Source organism: Zootoca vivipara, chromosome 16 (assembly GCF_963506605.1).
Source record: "Zootoca vivipara chromosome 16, rZooViv1.1, whole genome shotgun sequence".
In the NCBI taxonomy this organism is placed as follows: domain Eukaryota; kingdom Metazoa; phylum Chordata; class Lepidosauria; order Squamata; family Lacertidae; genus Zootoca; species Zootoca vivipara.
This window is the reverse complement of record NC_083291.1, coordinates 35,179,756-35,204,646: the sequence shown is the minus strand read 5'-3', so window position 1 is coordinate 35,204,646 and position 24,891 is coordinate 35,179,756. Positions and strand designations below refer to the sequence as shown.

Here is a 24,891-nt window from a genome sequence, read left to right as displayed (position 1 = left end):
CCTTCCTTCCTTCCTTCCTTCCTTCCTCCCTCCCTCCCTCCCTCCCTCCCTTCTTCCCTTCCCCTTCCTCCCTCCCTCCCCTTTCCTTCCTTCCTTCCTTCCTTCCTTCCTTCCTTCCTTCCTTCCTTCCTTCCTTCCTTCCTTCCTTCCTTCCTCCCTCCCTCCCTCCCTCCCTCCCCTTCTTTCTTTCCTTCCTTCCTTCCTTCCTTCCTTCCTTCCTTCCTTCCTTCCTTCCTTCCTTCCTTCCTTCCTTCCTTCCCTCCCTCCCTCCCTCCCTCCCTCCCTCCCTCCCTCCCCTGATGCTTGACTGGCGTCTCTGCCTCCCAGCTGTTCATTGCAGCAGCCCTGACTATAAGCTCTGCAGGCGAATGGTGCCTCTGGGAAGCACCCCTCTTTGGGGCAGGGGAGGTTCAGAGACCAGGGATGGCAGCAGCAGCTTCCCAGAGGACTCCCAAAGGGAGAGGGGAGAGGAGAGGAGGGTGTTTGAAAAGGGGCGAGAGGCTGCCAGCTCTTCAGGCAAGGGGGTGACAGAACTGGGCTCCTGAGTCCCACTGGGGTGCTGCAGAAAGAATGTACAGTGGTCCCTCGACTTACGAATTTAATCCGTTCCGAACGCACCTTCGTAAGTTGAAAAAAATCGTTAAGTTGAAGCCAACGGGGAGAAAAATAAAAAAAACCCGTAAGTCAAAAAAATCCTATCTAAACCACATCAAAAATGGCGGGTGGAGCTCTCTTCGTAACTCGAAACATTCGTATGTCAAGTCATTCGTAAGTCGAGGTACCACTGTAGTTGGTCGAGGGAGCCGTGGACTCGAAAAGGGTGAAAATCTCTGCCTTAAACTATTTGCTTCCATTCTATTCAACAGGCGGAAATCCAAGCAAGGAGCCGACAACCGTTTTAACAGCAAGTGTTTATTTACATGGGTGCACCAAAGATGGCGCAGATGCTCTCACAGAGGGATGCAGAGGAACAGTGAAGTTGTATGAGGTCTGGTGGGGAAGGGGAGAAGGTTTTGGCCAGGCACTCCTGACATCCAGCAGAGGCAGCTGTTTTCTTGTGCAGCTCAGGCTGTGCCCCTTCACAGTGTTGTTGGGGGTGATGACAATCCAGCTGTGACCATTGCCTGCGTCCTCAGAGGTGTGGGGGTTCCCCAGCCAGCAGCTGAATCTTCGTAAGGTCTGGGCAAGACTCCTGTTCCTGCTGAACTGAGCCAGTTTATCTAAAGCAACTGAGTATCAGCTCAGTAGGCACGGGAGGCAGAGCCCCACGGAGGAAGCTGGCCCTGGGGTCTCCATGCCCCTCCTCTAACCTGCCCCTGCCCCACCTTCCCTCTCCAGCTCAGTACAAGCAAGACCTTCTCTATCTCAACGCCCCCCCCCAACCCTGCATTTTCTGTCCCATATCAGAGTCTTCCGTGGTGCCCTTAAGGCAGGATTTGGGGGCAGATTCCAGGGCCCCACTCTGAAGAAGCGCGGGGGGGGGGGGGCAGGGGAGAGACAGGAGCAAACACAGCAGGCACTGCTTGTCACATATTCAATTGCTCAGGACAAATCAGTAGGGCTGGGGGTCTCCAAACTTCTTTGGCCCCGGGGGGACATGTTTGGAAATCTTAAGGAAATGTAGGCACCAACCAAATACAGTGGTACCTTGGTTCTCGAATTTAATCTGTTACGGGAGTCCGTTCGACTCCCGAAACGGTTTGAAAACCAAGGCACGGCTTCTGATTGGCTGCAGGAGCCTCCCGCACTCAATTGGAAGCCACGGAAGCCCCGTCAGACATTCGGCTTCCCAAAACCGTTTGCAAACATGAACGCTCACTTCCAGGTTTGCGAAGTTCAGGAACAGATTTGTTTGACAACTAAGCCATTCGACTACCAAGGTATCACTGCGTCCATTTAACAGAAGAAAGACTCATGAAGTTCAGGGCCATTACCCTGCTCCAAACTGGTGGAATGCCTACCCCCCCTCTCCAAAAAAGTAAAGCAAACCAAAGCAAACCCACAAACAGGCTACCCCCACACGCCAAGCCCTCCCAAAAACATCTATTAGACATTGGGAGGGTCAGGCTCCAAGTGGGGGGCTGAGGGTGCCAAAGCAAGCATAGGTACCATGTCAGGAATCACAGCATGAACTAGTAAGTCCAGAATCAGCTGCTCAAGGGGGTAGACACCATAGTACATTCCTACCTCTCCCCCCCTCCCAGTTAAGAATTCTGAGATCTGTAGTTTACCCTTCAGAGAGCTACTATTTCTAGCACCCTCGGCAAACTTCAGTTCCCTGGATTCTTGGGGGTGCTTTAAAGGTAGAGTACGCTGGCTGGTTGGTTCCCCTGGCATCCCTTCTTGGTGAGGCTTTGCCGAGGGACGAGGATGTGGCCTGCGCCTGCATGTGGGGGGAATGGACTCCAAGTGGCGGAACTTAGCCACTGTGAACATGATGGAACCAAACACTGTTCACAGGTGGGCTAAGCCCTACCCTTTGCAGTCAGGAGGTCTTTCCTGGTGAACCCCGTGCCCCTCGCTTAAGCCCCCAACCCCCACTCACACATGAGTGCATGCGCCCCCCCCCACTCCTCAGGTACAGCAGCCAATGCACGAGGCGGGTGGCGCTTTTGCCACGCTTTGGGCAGACTTCTCACCTTCCCACAACCGCTGGCGAGCCTCTGCTGCCTCCCATCCAAGTCAGTTGTTTGTGGTCTCTCTCGCTCACCGACGGTTGGAAATCCCTGGCAATGTGATTCTGAGCATCAAGATAAAATCACATCACCAGGAACCCCAACTGGCGGCAGCAGCGGTGGCGGCGGCAGGAGAGGGGAGGCATCTGGGAGAGACCTTGGGGCATGAGCTGGAAGAGAAAAGAGAGCCATGAATCAAGGGGCAGCAGCAGAAGTAGCAGGTCACAAGGTGAGAGAGCTTTTCACTCCTTGAAAACCTCACCCCCTGCATCCAGCTGTGAGCCGGCTGCAGGAAGAGGGGAGTAGAAGCAGCAAGACACACAAGTAGAGCCCCCCCCCAGCTCACTATTTGTCATACAAAATGGCCGGACCAGGAAATGGGCATGGGAGGGGGGCATTTTGCAGCTCCCTGGTGAGGGTGCCGCTACGACACAAGATGTTTGATGTGCCTTACATGTCACTTTTTATTTTTTACATGTATGCTTAAAAAGACCTCTAAGTGCCTACTAGAAACATGTCATGTGGCGAGAAGGGGACTGCTGGGGACCAAAAGGGCACACACGTCAAACGAAATGTACCATTGCATTAAAGGCGGGTGGGGCATCAGGATGGGGATTGTGGTGGGCACAAGCAGGGGGGGGGGGCGGGGGCGCTTTCTTCTCTTGCTACGCTCCTAACAAAAATGCCCCCTGCACTGGAAGGGAAGCTCCTGCGGAGGCAAAAAAACCCCCCACAGCTTTGAGGGAGCAGTTTTAGTCAGGAACACCTCACACGACCCTGATGCCAACCCCCCTCCCAATCCACTTCAAATGCAGCAACACATCTAAAGTAGCGTGCCCTTTGGGCCTCATTCTCAGAAAGCAGGGCTATGGGACTGCACAGGGCCTTCTCGGTGGTGGCGCCCACCCTGTGGAATGCCCTCCCATCAGATGTCAAAGAGAAAAAACAACTACCAGATTTTTAGAAGACATCTGAAGGCAGCCCTGTTTAGGGAGGCTTTTAATGTTTAATCGATTATTTTATTTCATTTTTCTGTTGGAAGCCACCCAGAGTGGCTGGGGAAACCCAGCCAGATGGGCAGGGTATGAATAATAAATTATTATTATTATTATTATTATTATTATTATTATTATTATTATTATTATTATTATTATTATCCTCTGTGCCTCAGAGCTTTGTGGGAGGGCCCACAAACTGGCTGCAAAGGAAGAGAACCTGGCCTAAACTGGGGCCAATACTGGGGCCCTCTAACCAGAGCTAACCCCACTTTGCCAGAGCCAGCCTTTTCCTTTTGCTTCCACCCAGCCAAAACTGGACCCCTTATCCCCAACGGTGTTAGATTTTGTTCTCACATGCACACTTAGCATGTGATGACTGCAGCACTGGCTCTCGACCTGCATGTGGGAATGAGCTATCGCAGATAACAAGCACCGCTGACAGCTTTTCATATTCCTCGATGCCGGCTCAAAAGCAAGACATTTCTAGGGAGGCAGCCCACCCATTCAGCAAAGAGTCATCTGAATGTTGAGATATGCGAGTGGGGAGAGGCGAAGTGAGTTCGCAGGAGTGGGACCCAGCCAGGAGAGAAGAGTTGGAACACTGAAAGACATGTTCATTTTCCCACACAGGTCCCACTTTACGAACATGATGCGCTCCCTGGAAATTAAAAAATTCCTTCAGTAGCACGTTAAAGACCAACTAAGTTTTTATTTTGGTATGAGCTTTCGTGTGCGTGCACACTTCTTCAGATACACTTGAAACAGAAGAGTTAGACCCTTATGTATATACAGAGGGTGGGTGGGGTGGGTGGGAATGGGTGATGGGCTCATGGGAGTGGTAAACCTGTAGATGGCTGTTAACGACTGCTGATGACTGCAATTGGTCCTGCGGGGGAAAAGCAAGGGCTGAGGCGCTAAAGAAAGCTTGATCATGCATAATGAGATAAGAATCCAATGTCTTTGTTCATCCCAGGTGGCTCCATGGTTTTAAGCTTGGTAATGAGTTCCAATTCAGCAACTTCTCTTTCCATACTGGAATGGCAAAAAGGGGAAATGGTTCCTGTTTGGATATCTGAATCTACGGTCCATACAGTGGGGTCTGGGTACTAATTCTTCGTGTTCAGATAAGTGAATTTTCACATTGTGAACCCTTGCAAAGTGGGAGCTGCGTGTATACATGACTCAATTCTGAGTCTCAGTCACCTCAGGACCGGAGGCCTGCTCCATGTACTACTAGGATCTTGTTTGTGGCACTTAAAAGCAAGCCTGAGGCAGGACAGCAGGTCTATAACATTTTAACCTGTAACGTTTAGGGCTTTCCCCAAGCTCTGTCCTCTGCCAGTTTCTATGTCTTTGGAGCAAGAATGAGGATGAGCTGAAGAGGGAATGATAATATTGGCCTACCTTAGAGGGCTATTGTAAATAATTCAGCATTTCTCTAATCTTTTGATATTTAGGGCAGATAGGGGGGTTGTCCCTGGGGTAAAATTGGAGGGACAGTTCAATCTTGCACTCAGAAGGATATAGACCAGCTTTCTGTCACATGGTGCCCTACAGATATTTTCATAGTTCCCAAAATCCCTGACCGCTGACCATGCTGGCTTGGCGAGAAAGGCCAGAGCGGCAGCAGAGCACCTCCTCCGCCTCAGAGCCTGTCTTGTTTCTTAACAAAATAAAAAAATTCCTTCAGTAGCACCTTAAAGACCAACTAAGTTTTTATTTTGGTATGAGCTTCCATGTGCATGCACACTTCATCAGATACACTGAAACACAAGTGTGCCATGCAATCTGATGAAGTGTGCATGCACACGAAAGCTCATACCAAAATAAAAACTTAGTTGGTCTTTAAGGTGCTACTGAAGGAATTTTTTTAATTTTGTTTCGACTCAGACCAACACGGCTACCTACTTGTTCCTTAACGTTTGTGTTCAGGATTGATAGGCAAAGGGAGACCAAGAGTGTGTCCATACCATACATTTAAAGCACCTTTTCCCTCCCCAAAGAATTCTGGGAAGTGTAGTTCTACAATTCCCAGCAACCTACAGTTCTCCGGGATTTTTGGTGCAGCTGGTGCTTTAAACGCAAGGTGTGTATGTGCAGCTGAAGAAGCAGGATGAGACTCACCAGAAGTAGAGAGAGAGGCCCAGGAGATTTGGGGTCTGCGATGCCTCGAGGGGCCCAGTCCTGTCGCCAGAGAGCGTCTCTGCAGAAAAACAAGGAAGGTGATGGAGTGATTAGTCCCCTGCTCCGACATTCGCTTCTGAGATTGCAGATTGAAACATCCTTGCTGGGCTGGGGGGTGGGGGGGGGAGAGAATTGGGGGAGGTGGGCCTGCCCATTCCTCTGACCCGCTGAGACAGCGAGGCCAAGGGCAAGCGCTGCAGCTCCAAAATCAGTTGAAAGCAGCCCTAAAAATAGAGCATTCAAGGGAACCAAGATTATGTGGCAGCTCCGGAAACTCACTTCCCAGCTGGGTGGGGCCCACAGGGTTCGGCACATTTACCAGCCTGAATATTCCCTCCAGGCCTGCCTGCCGCTGCTGCTGCTAATTCGTTTTGTACAAATTGTTCCACTGCAGCCTCAAGCCAGGCCTGGCACACCAGGGGCAGAAGGCTGCTTTCTGGCTCTGCCACCACCAGCTGGTTGGGCAAAGCTCCTCCTGAGTGGGGCAGTGCCCGGTACCGGAGTTTCTTTGGGCACAAGGCAGCAGACAGGGCAGCCCTAAATGCTAAAGCGCTCTGCGTCGAGAGAGAGAGGGGCAAATGTTCAGAATGGGGGGTGCCCTAGGCCAGGGGGTGGAGAGGGACATTTGTTTGCATTGAGTCGAAGTGAACCAGCAGCCATCAGGGCTAAAGAGACAAGGCAGGGAGTTCAGAAAACGTTGCAAAACCCCAACCGCACAGAACTTACGCAACGGGCTCATTCCAACCTTATTTCCCATCCTACCCCTGCCCACGCAGCCTTTAGTCTTCAGGTGCTGCTAGCCAGGCACACCAGAATGAAAACGGAGCGTACAGCCCACTGAGAACTGACCCGGGGAGTTTAGCCCCCTGAAATGAGCCACTAGATAACTCCCTGGTGGAGTCTGCCACTGCCTGAACTTGCTTATACTATTTCACTGGCAAGAATCCTCTTGGTTTTAATCCAGCCTTGCCCACCCAATGTGGTGCCTTCCACATGCTTTGGACTACAAGTCCCATCAGCCCCAGCCAGTATGACCAGAGGATATGGATGATAGGAGCTGCAGTACAACAACATCTTGGGACCCTCGTACCTACGGGACCGCCTCTCCTGGCATGCCCCGCGGAGGACCTTAAGGTCCACAAACAACAATATTCTGGAGATCCCGAGCCATAAGGTGGCTAGATTGGCCTCAACTAGGGCCAGGGCCTTTTCAGTATTGGCCCCAACTTGGTGGAACGCTCTCTCACAGGGCCCTGTGGGATTTGTCATCTTTCCGCAGGGCCTGCAAGACAGAGCTGTCCCGCCTGGCCTTTTGGTTGGATTCAGTCTGACCCCTGTGGTTTCCTCCCTCATGGTTTGGATTTATGGACTACTTAAAATGAGGCTGCATTTTAAATTTTAAAATTGTATTTTAATCTGCATTTTAATTAATTGCTTTCTTTTCTTTTATGTCTTATTGTAATTTTATTGGTGTTAGCCGCCCTGAGCCCGGTTTTGACTGGGGAGGGCGGGGTATAAATAAAAATTTATTATTATTATTATTATTATTATTATTATTATTATTATTATTATCTGGAGGGCACCAGGTTAGGGAAGGCTAGTTTAGCCTATTGAAAACACACACCTTTTGTTCCCACAGGTTTTACTTTTGAAAATGCTCTGTACCTCTTTCAATTAGTTATCTGTGATAAAACGCAGAGATAGGCATACGGGTTCAGTGGGTACACCCACAACTGCGCGCGATGGCTTGCCTGCTCCTAGCTCTTTAGGTATTTTCAGTAGCTGATTCGCAAGGAGGCAGCCCTGTAGCGTGGAGACATGCATGCTAAATGTCTGCTCCTAAAAGCCACAGACTCTGGCTCAAGTCGCAGCACTGAAGCTCTCCCCAGACACCTAGCAGCACCCCCAAATTTCCAACTGTATTGCAGCTACGGGACCGAGTTCAAATCCTGCCCACGCCATGAACCCACGGGGAGGGTTTAACCCCAAGACACACGGTCTCAGCCTTCTGAGGTTCGTTGAACGCGCCAGAGCACATTTGCCAGGCTGTACGTTGAAATAGCCCAGAGCAGCAAGGCATAAGACAGGCTGCAGCTTTTTTCTACCCTGTCCCATTGACTCCATCTGTGCTACACAGCAGGATGGTCGGGGTTGGGGCAACAAGAGGCAGGAGAAGTTGCAACTGTTTTTTGTTTTTTTTTGCAGCATTAGCCATTTAAACCTTCAGCGTAGACCTCAAGGACATGACAGTCCTACAGCCAAACATGAACACTCAGTTTTCCTCACCAACCACCCTAGTCTCTGGTATTTTGGACCACCTGTGATAATTTATCAAGAGCACTCCTATTTCTGGCTGAACAGGTCATCTTTTTTGCCTTGGGCTGTTAATTTTCCCATAGGTCAGGCATCCCCAAACTGCGGCCTTCCAGATGTTTTGGCCTACAACTCCCATGATCCCTAGCTAACAGGACCAGTGGTCGGGGAAGATGGGAATTGTAGTCCAAAACATCTGGAGGGCCGAAGTCTGGGGATACCTGCCATAGGTCCTAGTAGATAACATACAAAAAGGTTTAAAATTCTGAACTGATCCAAGAGCAGGCCTTTGGGCCCTTCCTTTGACTCATTTGCAAAACAGTCTCTCAATGGGAGCGAAGGATTTGCTCCTGTAGCTGAGGCAGCCATAGAAACCACAAGAGGCCTCGGGCTGGAACCCTTAAATACCACAGGGGACAAACCTGCCTCATCTCATTGTGGGGTAGAGATGTCATATAAAGGGAAAGATTATTCTTGGTTTAGACACAATTGCCTTTCATTAGGCCTCTGGGATGGATCTGAGGAGAGGAGAGGCTGCCCATAAATAATTCAACTTTTTTTCCAGAAGTTTTTATATATCCCTCCCAGCTTCCCTGGAGGCTGAGAGCTCACATTGCTGAGTGTATCTCTTCCAGCAGTGCAAAAGTGCGGGGAAGACGGGAAGATTATCACTCGATTGAAGCAGAACCATTTTTCTCAAAGCAGTTGCCAAAAGAAGAAATGGAGTCCCAAAGGGGGAAGGAGGGAGGGGAAAACATCACGAAACCAGGCCCCCAAATGAATCTGTGCTTGCTCTTACTCGGAAAGCTTATTCGCAACCTTTTCACAAATGAAAAAAAAAGGAACAATCTTCTGTATGTGTAGAAACCCCTCCTCCCATATTCAGAATGACTGTCTGAGTGGCTTCACTGCCCCCCCTTTATATATGGCTCTTAAATTTTATTCCTGCTGTACAACAGAATTCATTTACTCCAGGGGTTCCCAAACTAAGGCCCGGGGGCCGGATGCAGCCCAATCGCCTTCTAAATCCGGCCCGCAGACGGTCCGGGAATCAGCTTGTTTTTACATGAGTAGAATGTGTCCTTTTATTTAAAATGCATCTCTGGGTTATTTGTGGGGCCTGCCTGGTGTTTTTACATGAGTAGAATGTGCCCTTTTATTTAAAATGCATCTCTGGATTATTTGTGGGGCATAGGAATTCGTTCATATTTTTTCCCCAAAATATAGTCCGGCCCCCCACAAGGTCTGAGGGACAGTGGACCGGCCCCCTGCTGAAAAAGTTTGCTGACCCCTGATTTACTCCAACAGCCCCCCCCCCCCCACAGAGAGCGTTTGTGAAAGATACACTATTACCACATAACCATCTTATAATTATTTTGGATGATTGAATACGTGGTGTGCTGTTTTTTTTCTCTTTGTCTGCTTTGATAACTTTTCGAAGATGGACTACAAATTCTGTACATAAAGGAAGAAAAACGTCAAACGCAACATTGAATGTGACGTTCGCCAGCTACAACCATCGAGAGCCAAACTAGACAAAATCGGCTTGTAAAAGGTCTTGGGCGTCCAGCTGGGATCAGGATCTCAGCAGGGGGCAATGTATTGAACCCCCCCTCACCCACCAGGACCCCTATTTGTTTCAGTGGCCTGATACATCAATTTTAAAAGGTCATTTGTGCAGTTGCTGACTTCTCCCCTCCAATGGGCCACAGAAGGCTGGTTCCTCATACACAGGGACATTTTTTTACCTCCTTGTGTATTGCGGACATGATACACCCTTGGCAAGGAAGTAGAAATCAGAAGAACAGCAACCTAAAAATCAGACCGGATTTTTATTTTTAAAGGCAGCCACCAAATTTTTCCAAAAGTCGAAAAGGAGATAGTGATTTGCCCAGAACAGGTACCATCCAACTCCTTGCAAAATCAGGACTGCTTCTGGCAAATAGGGATCGCACTACAAGTAAAGGCTCACATAATGAAATGCTTGCCCCCCCCCAATAAACAAACAAAACCCTGCGCTTGGACAACTAAACCTTCAGAAGGAAGGCTAGCTCCACCACACCAAGTTTTCAATCTTAAGAGGTTGGGGGGGGGGGAGGTTACCAGTTTAGATTGCCCTCTTAAGCTGCTCTTAGTCCTGCTGGGGGGCGGGGGGAAGCTGGGGTGTTCATTTGCTTTTAGGTTCTCGTGCTCTTTTAAAGTAGGGTGATCTGATCACAGACCTCCCATGCCACATCTGTTTTTGGGCCTCGGTCAGCTGGAACATTGTGGGCTTCCTAACTCTAAACAGCCTCCGCCCAGGATACCTGAAGGAGCGTCTCCACCCCCATTGTTCAGCCCAGACACTGAGGTCCAGCTCCGAGGGCCTTCTGGTGGTTCCCTCACTGCGAGAAGTAAAGTTACAGGGAACCAGGCACAGGGCCTTCTCGGTGGTGGCGCCCTCCCTGTGGAACACCCTCCCATCATATGTGTCACGGTGGCCGGAGTGGGCTACTTCAGAGTAACGACTCTACACAGCTCTGCATTTTATCTTTTATAGGTGCTGAGTATTTACAGTGCTAATGGCAGTGCTATTTACAAAGACACATCTGCTCAGCTTGAATCAGAACCTCCAAGTGGCTTTTGGCGCGTCTTGCGCCAGCATAACAACTTGGGGAGACCCATCCTCTTCCCCCAACGTTTTCTGCGCAATTCCGGAGTTGGGGGGACGGGTCTGCTCCCCTTCCTTCCCCCTTCCTGTCCCACCTGGGACGATGGCTCTTCTACCCTGCCAGAGCCTTGGACACCACTTCCTGTTTCCCCACTTGAGCTGGAGCTTTCCCTCTTTTCAGCCTCGCTCGGGGCTGGGCTGGAACTCAGGAGGGGAGGGGCTTCGCGATACCCCTTGTCCCTCACAATATGTCAAGGAAATAAACAACTACGGTACCTGACTTTTAGAAGGCATCTGAAGGCAGCCCTGATTAGGGAAGTTTTTAATGTTTGGTGTTTTGTCGCTTTTTAAATTATTATTATTATTATTATTACTACTACTACTACTACTATGATGATGATGTTGGGAGCTGCCTAGAGTGGCTGGGGAAACCCAGCCAGATGGGCGGGGTATATAGGTGAAACTTGGAAAATTAGAATATCGTCGAAAAGTGCATTTATTTCAGCAATGCAACTTAAAAGGTGAAACCAATATATGAGATAGATGCATGACATGCAAAGCAAGATACGTCAAGCCTTTATTTGTTGTAATTGTAATGATTTGTTGTTAGGTGGGTCAATTTTAAATGGAATGTAATTAATGAAATGTAATAGCAATGTTTATTTTTGTATTATTGTAACTATTTGTTTTATTACTGTGGAATTTCCAAAAGAAAGTGTTGTAAAAATTACAAGAAAAATAAAAAATAATAAGTTGCATTTCTGAAATAAATGCACTTTTCGACAATATTCTAATTTTCCGAGTTTCACCGGTAAATAAATTATTATTATTATTATTATTATTATTATTATTATTATTATGGATGGGGGTGTCTTAGAGAAAGATCCTCTCAGCCCACCTGAGTCATCCAAAAGCCCAGAGTGCCCTCCCATCATCAACCTGCCTCTGCTAGCTTGTCTGGGGAGAGTTCTGGCGAGAGGCAGAGGTGGAGGTGATAGGAAAGAGGTGGGCAGCCAAAGATGGAGCAGCAACTGCAGAGGACAGAGGCTGGCTGCTCAAGCAGCTGCTTGGACTGGTCATCTTTTAGGGGACAGCAGAGAAGCAGAACTCAGTCCAGGCTGGAAGATTTCCTTTTAAAGGATAAAAATGTCGCAGGACTCCCTGCAGCCTGCATTCCAAAGTCACATTTCCACCCTGCCTCAGAGGGCCTCACGCCATGAAGGTTGCTGACAGAGGCCCTTTGCAAATTAAATGTGCTAAGGCAGAGGTTTTCAACCTTTTTGTGTCCACGGCTCCCTTGATGAAGTACAGTACCTTCTTTCTGCAGCAACTCAGTGGGGCTCAGGAGCCCAGTTCTGTCACCCTTTGCCTGCAGAGCTGGCAGCCTCTCGCCCTTTTCTGAACACCCTCCCTTGTGGAGAGTTCCCTCAGCCTCCTCTCCTCTCCCCTCTCCTTGGGAGTCCTCTAGCTGCTGCTGCCGTTCATGGTCCCTGAGCTGTGCCCCCTGCCCCAAAGAGAGGTGCCACCTCACACTGCCCCACAGGGGCCTAGGACTTCCCAACAGCAAGAGCTGAAGGACAGGCTGGCTGGACTCCCTCACCTGCTGGCTGCTTACTCTGAGGCCACCTCAGCTCCTGGCAACCAGCACCCCCTGGCCAGCCCCAGAGGCACCGTTCGCCTGCGGAGCTTGTAGCCAGGGCTGCTGCAACAAACAGCCATGCAAGCCTTTGGGAGGCAGGGACTCAAGGGGGCATCAGAGGAGGAATGGAAGGAAAGAGGGACAGAAGCCAGCGTAGCCCACAGCACCCCTGACCATCATTCAAGGCACCCCAGGGTGCCACGGCACACTGGTTGAAAACCACTGTGTTAAGGGAAAGACGGCAGCAGAAGAGGCAGCCTGAGCAGTGATGGAGGAAAGGTCCCTTGTCACATTTTGTATTTCATTTGCCCCCAGAGCATGAAGGCTGTGTCTCATAAATATGTAGGGAGGGGCACTCTGAAACATGCCTTAAGGGTTGCTGCCCAACAGCTCATGATGAAATTGAAGCAGGACCACCCCAAGTTGTGGCATGAAAGGTCTACTGATTACAATGTCCACCTGTAGTTCTTAAGACTACAAAGACTATAAAAAGTGTCTGCTTCCTGCTCTCCCTCCACAAATGAGAATTCTCAGAGACAGTAAGGCATTTTGGATACGTTCAGAGGAGTGTCTTAGCTCAGTTTTCTTTTGCTCAGGCGCAGTCTGCCAGGAGCGCCAGCATTTTTGAAGGCATATATCTCTCTCTCTGTGTGGAGAATAGGACACTGGACTAGATGGCCACTGGCCTGATTCAGCAGGGTATTATGTTCTCGTGGGAATGCGGGTGGTGCTGTGGTCTAAACCACAGAGCCTCATGGGCTTGCCGATTGGAAGGTCGGTGGTTTGAATCCCCATGAGGTCCCATTGCTCTGTCCCAGCTCCTGCCAACCTAGCAGTTAGAAAGCATGCCAGTGCAAGTAGATAAATAGGTACCGCTGTGGCGGGAAAGTAAATGGCGTTTCCGTGTGCTCTGGCTTCCATCACGGTGTCCCGTTGTGCCAGAAGCTGTTTAGAAAGCTGTCTGTGGAAAAACAGTGGCTCCCTTTGCCTGAAGGAAGGTGAGTGGCACACCCCAAAGTCGCTTTTGACTGGAATTAACCGACTTAACCTTTTACCTTTACGTATTATGTTCTTGTATAATCAAAAGGCCCAGAGCAAGTTGTTGCTAGTAACGGCATAAATACCCCACTATTTTAAAATCAGGGTTATGGGGTGTCAGAACTGGCTACCCCCTTCCGCTGACCATAATTACTTTAGGGGATGCAGGTTAAGGAAGGACAAACATCAACGGCATCATCCCAGACACGGCAGAGGAAGCTCCAAGCATTTTGCTGCCCATTTGCCACTGAGCAGTTGGTCGAGGGTGAGCAAGGGATCCAGGTGTGTGTAGGCATCCTGCATTTTCCCACGGGCGCCCTAAAAGTACTGCTCACCACTTCAGTTGCCTGTGCAGCTAAGCTGGCTCTGGCTCCAGCTTTCAGTGAGAGAAGCTCACAGCAGGCACTGGCCTTCCCATGGTGGAAGGAGACAGGGAACGTGAGTGCGGCAGAGTCACCCGGACGTAACATTTTCATACAGTGGAACCTCGGTTTATGAACACCTCGGTTTATGAATTTTCAGTTTATGAACGCCGCGGACCCATCTGGAACGGATTAATTCACTTTCCATTACTTTTAATGGGAAAGTTCGCTTCAGTTTATGAACGCTTCAGTTTATGAACAGACTTCCGGAACCAATTACACCCATGTTTCAGTTTATGAACGCTTCAGTTTAAGTACTCCGCGGACCCGTCTGGAACGGATTAATCCACTTTCCATTACTTTCAATGGGAAAGTTCGCTTCAGTTTATGAACGGTTACTCCGCAGACCGTCTGGAACGGATTAATCCACTTTCCATTACTTTCAATGGGAAAGTTCGCTTCAGTTTATGAACGCTTCAGTTTATGAACAGACTTCCGGAACCAATTGTGTTCATAAACCGAGGTACCACTGTACTGCAATATGCCGTCGCTTCTATTTATGTAAGTGCAAATCTGTACATTTCCCCACATCATGTAATACAGAGCTACATCCTAAATTGAGATCGTGCTAAACAAGAATAAACAAATGTTGTCAAGAAAAACTGTGAGATCTCATGCGGGGGGAAAAACATTTCACCGCGTTTTACAAACTACGTAGGTGCAGCTAGAAAAAGCAGAGCATTTCCAGGCGGACTGTTTATTGAGCATTCATCCTAATTCCTTTGCAGGGGGATTAGATGACATTGGCTATTTAAAGAGCAATTACCTGCAGGGAGGTTAGATGTTGCTGTGTTAAAGCAAGTGTTATTCCACTCTGGTTTACTGATCAGAGTGTTGGACTCGGACCGAGGAGATCCAGATTCAAATCCAGGCCTTGAAGTGAAGCTACCTCACAGGGTTGTTGTGAAGATAAAAACGGGAAAGGGAGAGACTCGCATATGCCACCTCAAACTCCTTGGGGTAAAGAAGTTTGATATAAAGTGGTGCCTCGCTTAACGAATGCCCTGCTTAACGAAATTTCCGCTTAACGAAATGATTTTTCGAGCGGAGCTTTCCTCGCTAGACTAATGCGTTTTACGAAAAATTCGTCTGGCGAATCGCGGTTTCCCATAGGAATGCATTGAAATTCAATTAATGCGTTCCTATGGGCAAAAAAAAAAGTCGAAAAAAATTCAGTGCATTCTTATGGGATTCGCTAGACGAACTTTTCGCTATAAGAAAGGACCCCTGGAACAAAATAATTTCGTCTAGCGAGGCACCACTGTAAATGTATTTAGAAAGACAGACAGACAGACAGACAGACAGAAAGAAAGAAAGAAAGAAAGAAAGAAAGAAGGAAAGAAAACTTGGAGGGGAGAGGGAAGATGGAGTGGAGTGTCCTAAACAGAAGCCTATGAATAAAGTAAACAAAAAACTATGATAGCAACAACAAGCACATATTTTTAAACCAGGTCTCCCCCAGAAAACAAGTGGGGTGGGGGTGGGAGAGGAGCATCTGATCTAAGGAGCATAAAATCGCACCTATCCCTCCACTGCCCCACCCCTGGGTCGTGCGCAAAGAATTGGCAGATCAAAGCTGGCAGCTTCTGCGGTTGCATTGCTTCTGCTTCTCCCTTCCTTGAAGGTTACGGAAGAGAGTCACAAGGGCCGAAGGAGGGTTGAGTCATTGTGGATAAATAGGGAAACCACGTCCGTCCGGGAAGGAGAGAGAGAGAGGGAGGGAGAGACTGACTGTGGTGTGTTTGTGTGAGCACATAGTTTTTGCTCCCTCTTGCCTGAGGGTTGCACAGCCAGCTCTCCCCTCCTTCCCCTCCCCAGCCCCGAAAGCCTGCTCCTCCCTACAGGATGCTGGGCCCCCTGCCACAAACCCCCCAGTTCTGTTGGTCCCTGCCTACGGAGCAGCCCTGTGGTTATGCTCTCCGAGATCTATGTGGGGCACTGTTCGACAAGGCGGAAGGATTGTGACTGCAGCCGCTTCCAAACTGTCACTGTTCCCCCCCCCCCAGGTAGACATAAATCACATGCCAGCAAATTTAGGTTGTGCAGCCACCACCGTGGAATTGTTATGGTAAGAAAAGCGATGGGAAAGTGGACTGAGATGTGTTCTAGTGTGAGATAACAACCATGCCAGGTGATGTCATACAACCTCCGAGAGTGAATGCACAATAAGCAACAACATTGCACCACACCCGTGCAAAATTTTGTCCAAACCAATTAAAATGAATGCTCAATATAAACTGTGATGCCAAATAAACTCTGCACATTTTTTTTTTTTTGCGGAAATGAATCAGGATCAATGCTGAATATACAGGTTGTCTGGAAGAGCCCTCGTAAGATCAGAAAGAAACTCAAGGTGTTGCAGGATTGCTCATTTCAGGGACAGAATGTGGAATGCGGCCAACCTGAGGCACCCCTGTGGAATTCCCCTTAGGAAGGTTGGCTCTGTGGGTGGATTTTTATGTATCCAGGTTCTGAATGCCATTTTTGTAGTCGGGAAGAAGGGATTGCCTGGGGTATGCATTCTTCTCCCCCACTCTCCTCTGTTTCTGCAAGTTGGTTTTGTTTGTGCGCGCTTGAAAAACTCGCAAGAACTGTCTAGCCAGAGAACAACAATGCTACAAAATAAATAATTGAAAATGTCGCATCTTGCACAACACCTTCAGATCTCTTTGAAAACCCCTTTTCTTGCCAGTCCAGGATTAGCTAGTAGATCGGGCTGCGCCCCTTTCCCTGTAGCATCTAGCTTGGCTGATTTGTCTGTGTGATCTGAGTTTGCAGACGCTGGTTTTGCAGTGGACCTGCCCTCTGCATGCAGCGAGCGGTGACTGCAAGTGGGCAAAATGATCAGATATCATCTCACAGTTGGGGGAGCTTGCGGAGTTTCTAGGTCTCTCTGGAAGCCACTGCCTTTCCCTGCAGGACTGGGAGCCAAACCCCGTCCACCTGGCTCCCATTTCTCCCATGAATACCTGGGAACCCGGCCACATAGGCCTTGCATCCCTTCCGGGAAACTCTTCCTGCTCTGATCAGACAACCACCTCCCAGGTATTCTGTTCATAAGACGAGACCTGCTGGTTCAGAGCAAAGGCCCCCCTCCATTGTCTGCATAACAGTATTCTCCAAATCACTGCCTTCCCATACCTCCCCCTCCCTCAATCCAGATTTTCATCTCACACACCCCTTTTCAGAGTATCCCTCATTTGGAGAAGAATGCCATATGGAAAATGGAGAATAAATGGAGGCACAGGAAGCTCATCATCCCCATTAAACGGCAGTATGGATGAGCCCAAACTCTCTTTCCAGCATCTGGTGGAAGTGAAGAGAGCGAGAGAGAGAGAGATCAGCCTGGTTGCTTCTGCAACAGCTTCCTGCTTCTCTAAGCATTCCTCTTCAGCCAACTCAGGCACCTGGCTGTTGCCCTGAGGCCAGGGCTGGCCCAATCTAAAGAGGTGTGCCCCAAGATTTCTCACAATGTGGAATCACAGCTCAGCAGTCAAGCACACGACTTGTTCTGAGAAGAACCAAACGGTTCAATCACTGGCAAAATCTCCAGCAAAAATGATATCGGGTAGCAAGGCTGGGAAATACAATTTTCCTCTGCAGCCTGATTGTGCAGTAGGGCCTCATCCCAGGCGCCTCTCTGTACGGTGTCGATGGAGCTGCCTGAGTAAAAATAACTCTGGGGTTGATCGCTTTTGTGCTGCATGGCAGACAGAAAACATGGCACACATTTTCAGGGCCCTGCCAGGTCTTGGCACAGGGACTGGGCAACGCTGTCTTAACCCAGCAGGGTATCCAACTTGGGCCCAGTTATAGAGCCTCTCCCTTTATTGGCACCCTTCAAAAACAGGGCTCTTGCTTGGGAAGTGGCATGGTGTACTTATCCACGGTTTTTTTGTCCACGTACATTTTTGATCACCTGCCATTTTCCAGGCCAATCTGTTTCCTCTGTGTGCCCCCAAACACTCCCCGCGTCCTCCAGCAAGTGTGCTGTTAAAACTATGTCCAACTGGCCAGATCTGCAGACAATGAACACATGGAGGGAGGAGGGTGGGATTCCTTCTCCTGGCCCCACCCCACCCCAATGTTCATCACCAATGTTCTACACAGAGCCTACGTGCGTACAAGCTGTATCCTGTGTTTCTGCCGGGGTACAAACAGCGCTGACGGAAGCCTGTTCACACGCAGGCAGGAAGCGTAGAGCACAGAAGCACAGAGGTTCAGATGAACACGCAAAAGTCAGGGTCAGCAGGTGCAACGCTGACCTCCTTCCTCACACTCGACAAGGACTGGCTGAACAGGCTTCAGCCATTCCATCCCCTATGCAGGCTCACGCTTCTCCACTAGGTGGGCCTCTCACAGCTTGAGCAACCAGATGCCTTCAGGGAGAGGCAGGTGATGACTTAGCAACGGCGACTGTTGTGCGCTGTTGCCATGGCAAAGCAACAAGAGCAAGTGTGCGCTGCTCCCCTTGTGCCAAACTCCACCCAGCAGTTAAGAGATGCAGGTGACCTGCACGGGAGAAAATCGCTTGTACAAATATTGAGGCACAGCCAGCATAAGGCGCTCAGTTACTGTGGCGTAAATCCAGGGGGCTCCTGTCAGATTTTCACCAGGTGCCCGGCCCAGTATGGGGAGGGCGATTAGGGGTGGAGAAGGAGATATTTTCAAAGTGACTCCTCAAGCAGCATGGCCATAATGAGGAAGCCCCTGGAAGCCTTGGACAAGAGGAGGACAGCCCAGAAAACCCGGGCAGGGATGGAGAGCCTGGGACCTTCTCAATGTTGTTGGACTCCCAGCTCCCATCCACCCCAGACAGGATGGGCAATGATCAGGGAGGGTGAGAGGTGTAGCCTGCCTAATGCTGGCATGTAGATTTTTGAGTATTAAAAGTTTAAATGTTATGCCCATGAGGGAGAGGCAGGGGACCAAGGTGGGAATCAAACTGGGGTGACTGAAGCAAACAAGATGTCCTTCAGTCTGTGGGAGACAGAGACCAGGGGACAATCCGTTCAGATGCTCTCTGTTTACAAACCACTTGTAGTTTAATGGGAACGGCTGCACATATAATTGGTATTAACACAGCCCCTCACCTCAGCCACCTAATTCTGTTTGGGCCTGCCTTGTCAGAGTCCTGCAGCAATCCCACCAAAACCAAAGTGAGGTCCACCTCTGCCCTCCTTCTAAGAAACATAACTTTTATTTTTATTTTATTTTTAAAAAAGTGCCTCAGTGATGCATTTCCTTCTGCCACAACCTCACAGTGCCAGAGGATGTAACAGAAACACAACGGTACATCCCTCATCGTTTCCACAAAGAAAACAATGACTGTTCCTACATTCAGAATGCTTAGCCCTAGAATGACTCCCATTTTGTTGTTTTACATAAAACAGTCCTGTTCCTTAATCCTAGCCCTGGCAGCCTGCTTGAAAACAAATGAGGCTAAAACATTCCTCACTCGCAACATCCTTTAGTGAACGTTTTCTTAATCCTGGGACTCGGAGCAGGGTTGCCACATGTCCTCTTTTTCCAGGACATGCCCTCTTTTTCATACATATGTAAAATGAGAGCCGCCATAGAGATCCATAGTTAAAAGTAGAAGTTGGCAAATGTGTCCTCTTTCTCGCTCTTCAAACCCAGAGTCGCCCACCGAAGGCAACTGGCAGTAGGCTCAGGAGGCCAGACTAAAGAAAGGACATTTCCCCACACAGTGCAGAAGTGATTCATTCCGGGGGTGGAGGAAGGGGGGGTGTAGTGGATGCGGGCCGCCCCGAGTGTCACCACTGAGGGGGTGGAAAAAATGCTGGGCGGCACTCACCGTGGGGCCTGCAGCACGCCCGAGCCACGTGTCTCTCTTGGGAGTGACATGGTGGCTTGGGTGTGCACAGGCTCCGCACTGCCCAAAGGGCCTGCCTGCTACCCCCCCCAGCTGTAGGGCAGGAGGCCCTGCGGTGCGCCCCACCCTCACCCCACCCCTATGAGCAGCTCACCCTGTCCTTGGGTGCGCTGCCCCAGGCGCCCAAGCGGCTTCCTCTGCCACTGGCTCCATCATGCCTAATCGACAATATGTGGTTGTGATGGCCTTGGGAAAGGATTTGGGCCATAGCTACCAACAAATATTAGTCAGGGGGAAGGCCATTAATTCCATTCCCAAGTGCTCTCTGGTTGGAAACAGGTTGCTGAGCCAGACTGACCTTGGCCTGTTCCTGTAGGGGCAATCCTAAAAAAGTGACCTCTTCACGGTCCTGTGCTTATGACTAGCACATCACTCTGCTCTATAAGGAGTGTGCTGACTGCAATGTGCAAAAGGGCATTAGAAGACAATTAGATGGTCTCTTGGCGAAATGCACTCATAGTCAGAAACACTGATTAGTTGTCACTGAGGTGGTAAACCTATATTGACCTACGTAAACCTTCACAATGCAAGTTGGGGCTCTCATCATGATACAACCCCCCCACCCACCCCACAACAACAACGAAGAAAGAGACATCTCTTGCCCTAAGGTTTCTTCAGCTGGATGAACAGGTATACAAAGCATCAGATCTAATTACACACGCTGCTTTATAGGACGTGAGCAATATGTCCTTCGTTTGTGTACCGTCTCAGTTTTAATTACAGGTGTGCTTGTCTGAGGACCAAGACTTTAAGTTTACTGTATTTCTTTCACATGCTTTCTTGAATTCTAGGTTTTCAAAGTTATGTTCTGCCACAAGTTCTCATACTTTCCCAGTTTGAAGACACCCCCCTCCAAATTAAATATATATATATACAAAAATCTGGGACATTCTTGGCTTGCAAATACAACACCTGTCCTGAGCAGTCAGTGCAAAAGGATGGGTGAGATCTTGTTGAAAATCAAAGCTTTTTTCAGTTCCCTCAGGGTGTGCTTGAGCCACTGATTTAATTGCTAATTCAATAGGATGTGCAGCACAATCCTATGTCTGTCCAATTATATCCAACAGGGCTTACTTCCAGTCAAGCATGCCTTTAACGCCTTAGATCAGGGGTCAGCAAACTTTTTCTGCTGTGGGCCAGTCCACCGTCCCTCAGCCCATGTGGTGGGCTGGTCTATATTTTTTTGGGGGGGGGGGGAATGAACGAATTCCTATGCCCCACAAATAACTCAGAGATGCATTTTAAATAAAAGGGCACATTCTACTCATATAAAACACACACTGATTCCAGGACCATCCGTGGGCCAGATCGAGAAGGCGTTTGGGCTGCATCCGGCCCCTGGGCCTTAGATTGCTTACCCCTGCCTTAGATGCATTAAAAATACATCTTTCGGAGCTATATTTACTGCAGATATAGTCTTGGCCCACATGTGTAACATAGGCACACACACAAACACTGGTTAAAACCGGCAATATTTATAGGAATGTGCAGCTATTTAATTTCCTCTCTAAAAAGAGTAAATCCAGTTGCTTCTGACTTTGGCATTCAAAAACATCTTCTCTAGCAAAGTCTTTCTGGCGCTAGTCTCTGTCCCTAGAGCAAAAACTTCTTTTGGGGGGAGTAGGGCTTGGATTTTGCATAGAAGTGGAGTGGGGGGGGGAATGAAATTCCTGCTATTATATAAATACCATTGTCCTACTGCCTTAAGAGCCAGATCAGCTTTCATGACCAATTCACACAACCGGGACACCTGACGTGTTTGTCATATAACTATGTGCAATTTGATGTGCCAGCTCGAACTTTCTGAAGTTGGCTAAGCGGTCATAAAATAAATATGCATGCCGTACCCATGACGAACACTTCAAATGACGCTTTGATGGCTTGGCTGGCCCAGCAGACAAATGGGCAGTGTTAATGAAGGGCAACACTGCGCTGAAAACTTATTTGGGGTTTGTACCACTTTAACTGTCATGGCTTCCCTCAAAGAATCTTGGGAATTGTAATTTGGTGAGAAGGGCTGTGGATTCTCCTTTTAAGCTCCCTCCCTCTCAGATCTCCCAGCATCCCTGGGGAAAGGGAATGACTGTTAAGCCGATGGAAGTCTGTGTTATTCTAGACATGCCCCGGGGAGAATCCTTAGGTGACTGGTCTAATTCGCACGCAGTGATGTTCTGAGCACCAGACTGACTGGTGCAGTGGTTAGCGTGCGGCACTCTCTGGGTGGTCTTGAGCAAGTTACCCTCTCTGCTTTTAATCTTGCTCACAGATGCTGCGAGGTTAAAAATGCCACTTTGTGCTCCTTTGGAAGGAGGACAGGATCAAAATTAAATACCTTCAAAGTGGTTTGCCAAAGCGGTGATTCAGTTCAGGCTGGAAAGAAGTGGCCACCCGTATGCTGTGGCTGTTTGATGACGGCCACAGCCACGTGATGACAGAAGTGGCACAATCACTGGGTGGGGCTGGGCACTCGCCAAAGCCTAGATCCATTAAGGAACCCACCGGGAGTCAAAGGCCGCCAGCCGTCCCCTTTTTAGTAAGCCTACAGGGATGCCCAGTGGTCTCCACCCAAGCTCTGCTTAGCTTCAAAAATGCTACAGAAGCGGGTAGTTCCTGACCCCTTACTGGGCTTGACTAGAAACCACATCCTAAGAGAGCATGAACTCTAAGGTACTCTCTCAGTTCTCATGCCTCAAAATCTATACATCTTTGTTGTTGTTTAGTCGTTTAGTCGTGTCCGACTCTTCGTGACCCCATGGACCATAGCACGCCAGGCACTCCTGTCTTGCACTGCCTCCCGCAGTTTGGTCAAACTCATGTTCGTAGCTTCGAGAACACTGTCCAACCATCTTGTCCTCTGTCGTCCCCTTCTCCTTGTGCCCTCCATCTTTCCCAACATCAGGGTCTTTTCCAGGGAGTCTTCTCTTCTCATGAGGTGGCCAAAGTATTGGAGCCTCAGCTTCACGATCTGTCCTTCCAGTGAGCTCTCAGGGCTGATTTCCTTCAGAATGGATAGGTTTGACCTTCTTGCAGTCCATGGGACTCTCAAGAGTCTCCTCCAGCACCATAATTCAAAAGCATCAATTCTTCGGCGATCAGCCTTCTTTATGGTCCAGCTCTCACTTCCATACATCACTACTGGGAAAACCATAGCTTTAACTATACGGACCTTATACATAACTATACATCTACCCCATCTCAAAATAGTTAAGTGGGTTTTCTTCCATGGCCCAGAAATCAACTGAATCCAGTTCTACACAGGACTTCTGGGTCCAAGTTCGCATGTTTTGCCCCACTTCCCCTCCATTCCCTTTACCAGGAAAGGAACCCACCCACCCTGATTGCCAGTTCCTCTTCAAATATTGCTTGAATTCCCAAGCCCCAGAACCTTGTCAGTCACAAATACTCTTTTATTCCACAGATATGGCTTAATTCCAGATAAACTGGCTTGATTTTTGTCTTGTGGAGACCACTAAGACCCACCCTCCTCAATGGCACCACTGTATCCATGGTAATTATGGGCAACTGTTCTTCAGAGTGGAAGGGCAGAAGGAGACCAAACAATATGTGGCTTAACAACGAATAAGCTTGGGAACACAAAGACATTGTGAGTTGGTGTTCCGGGGGAAACTGGAAAGGTTGCGTTGTCACCTTCTAGAGAAAAGACATCTGAGGAGAGGCTGGAGTGGTGAGGCTCAGTGGAGCCATAAAGATGGTGGCAACCAACATAGCCCTGGCTCTTCATGAGTTGCATTTACAAAGACCAAATCCAACGGATATAATCAGATGTGATTAAATCTTTTCAGGTATCACAATTCATAGTGGTAGAGATGACCTTAGAAAAGGGAGACTGGATAGCAATGATGGGCCTAACTGGGGTTGAGGCTGGTTGGACACACACCCACACAAACACACACCTGGTTCACAGTTTAGAAACCTGGTACTTAGGGTTGCCATATTTCAAAAAGTAAAAGCCAGGACACCCTGAAAGTTCTTGAGAATTTTTAAAAGAAGACCTCAAAACTGTGGCGCTTTTTTTTTACACAAACCCCCAAGTTCTCCCCGAAATACTTCAGTGCTTTAATGCCAACCCCCACTTCTTATGATTTAAATAATTTCCCATCTTGTACTACTAAATATTCCAATTTGCACTGCTATAGGATCTGAAAGTGATTTACAGGCCAAGAAAAAAATAATAATTTAATAATATGTGCCCTTTAATGGTCTGGAGACATTGCTTGGGAAGGACATGGAAGACCAAGTGTGGATAATGACCTCTCCAATCAAGGATGGCAACCATGGTGGTGAACCCATGTGCTTCTCCTTTACCCAGGGTTGCTTTTTAAGGAAAACCCTCACAGATGTCAATTCCGCCTTAGGAATCCCAGTAATATCTGGATGTATGGCAAACATGCTAGCATTCCAATAGTGGGCAAGTAAGCAGAAACCAGCAGTGATGATCTCTTCAGAAAGGTAGCTATGTTAATCTTCTGGAGCAATACAAAGAGACCTGTGGCACCTTAAAGACCAACAACTGTATTGCTGTGGCATTAGCTTTCATGAGTGACTGTCAGGAAGAGAACAGAGAGCAATTACGAAGAGTGTCACTGATGCAGGGGCAGGAGAGGAAGATCCTTACTCCAGACAAGAATGTGAAACAAGGAGGAAGATTCTCATTCCCTTCACTGGCAGGCAGATGGGGATCATAGAGTTGGGAGGGATAATCTAGACCAGTGTTTCCCAACCTTGTGCCTCCAGCTGTTTTCGGACTACAATTCCCATCATTCCTGACCACTGGTCTTGCTAGCTAGGGATGATGGGAGTTGTAGTCCCAAAACATCTGGAGGCACAAGGTTGGGAAACACTGATCTAGACAGTGCTCCTAAAGCACCCCATTGTGCAAATATTGCCCTGAAAAGCCTCTTTGAAAGGAGTTGTTAGGATCACTCACTGAGCACTGGCTGACACCAGTTTCTTCCAGGTGAGATTCCAGATCTCCAAAAAGGAGAATCAGGTAGAGAGCAAGATATAAATGGCCTTTTCGTGAGGCAAGGTGGAGTGGCTCCTTTGGGTGGCTTT

At 48.7% G+C, this 24,891-nt stretch overlaps 1 long non-coding RNA gene across 1 annotated transcript in view; it reads right to left on the bottom strand.

Annotated features, from left to right (window-relative positions):
- Positions 1–301: 301 nt before the first annotated feature.
- Positions 302–24,891, bottom strand: part of LOC118097724 (uncharacterized) — a 46,384-nt gene continuing 21,794 nt past the window's right edge. Inside the window, exons 2-3 of the long non-coding RNA XR_004694085.2 lie at positions 5,798–5,876; positions 302–2,845 (exon numbers count right to left, since the gene is read on the bottom strand). This is a non-coding gene — a long non-coding RNA (uncharacterized LOC118097724). The remainder of the gene's footprint in view (positions 2,846–5,797; positions 5,877–24,891) is intronic.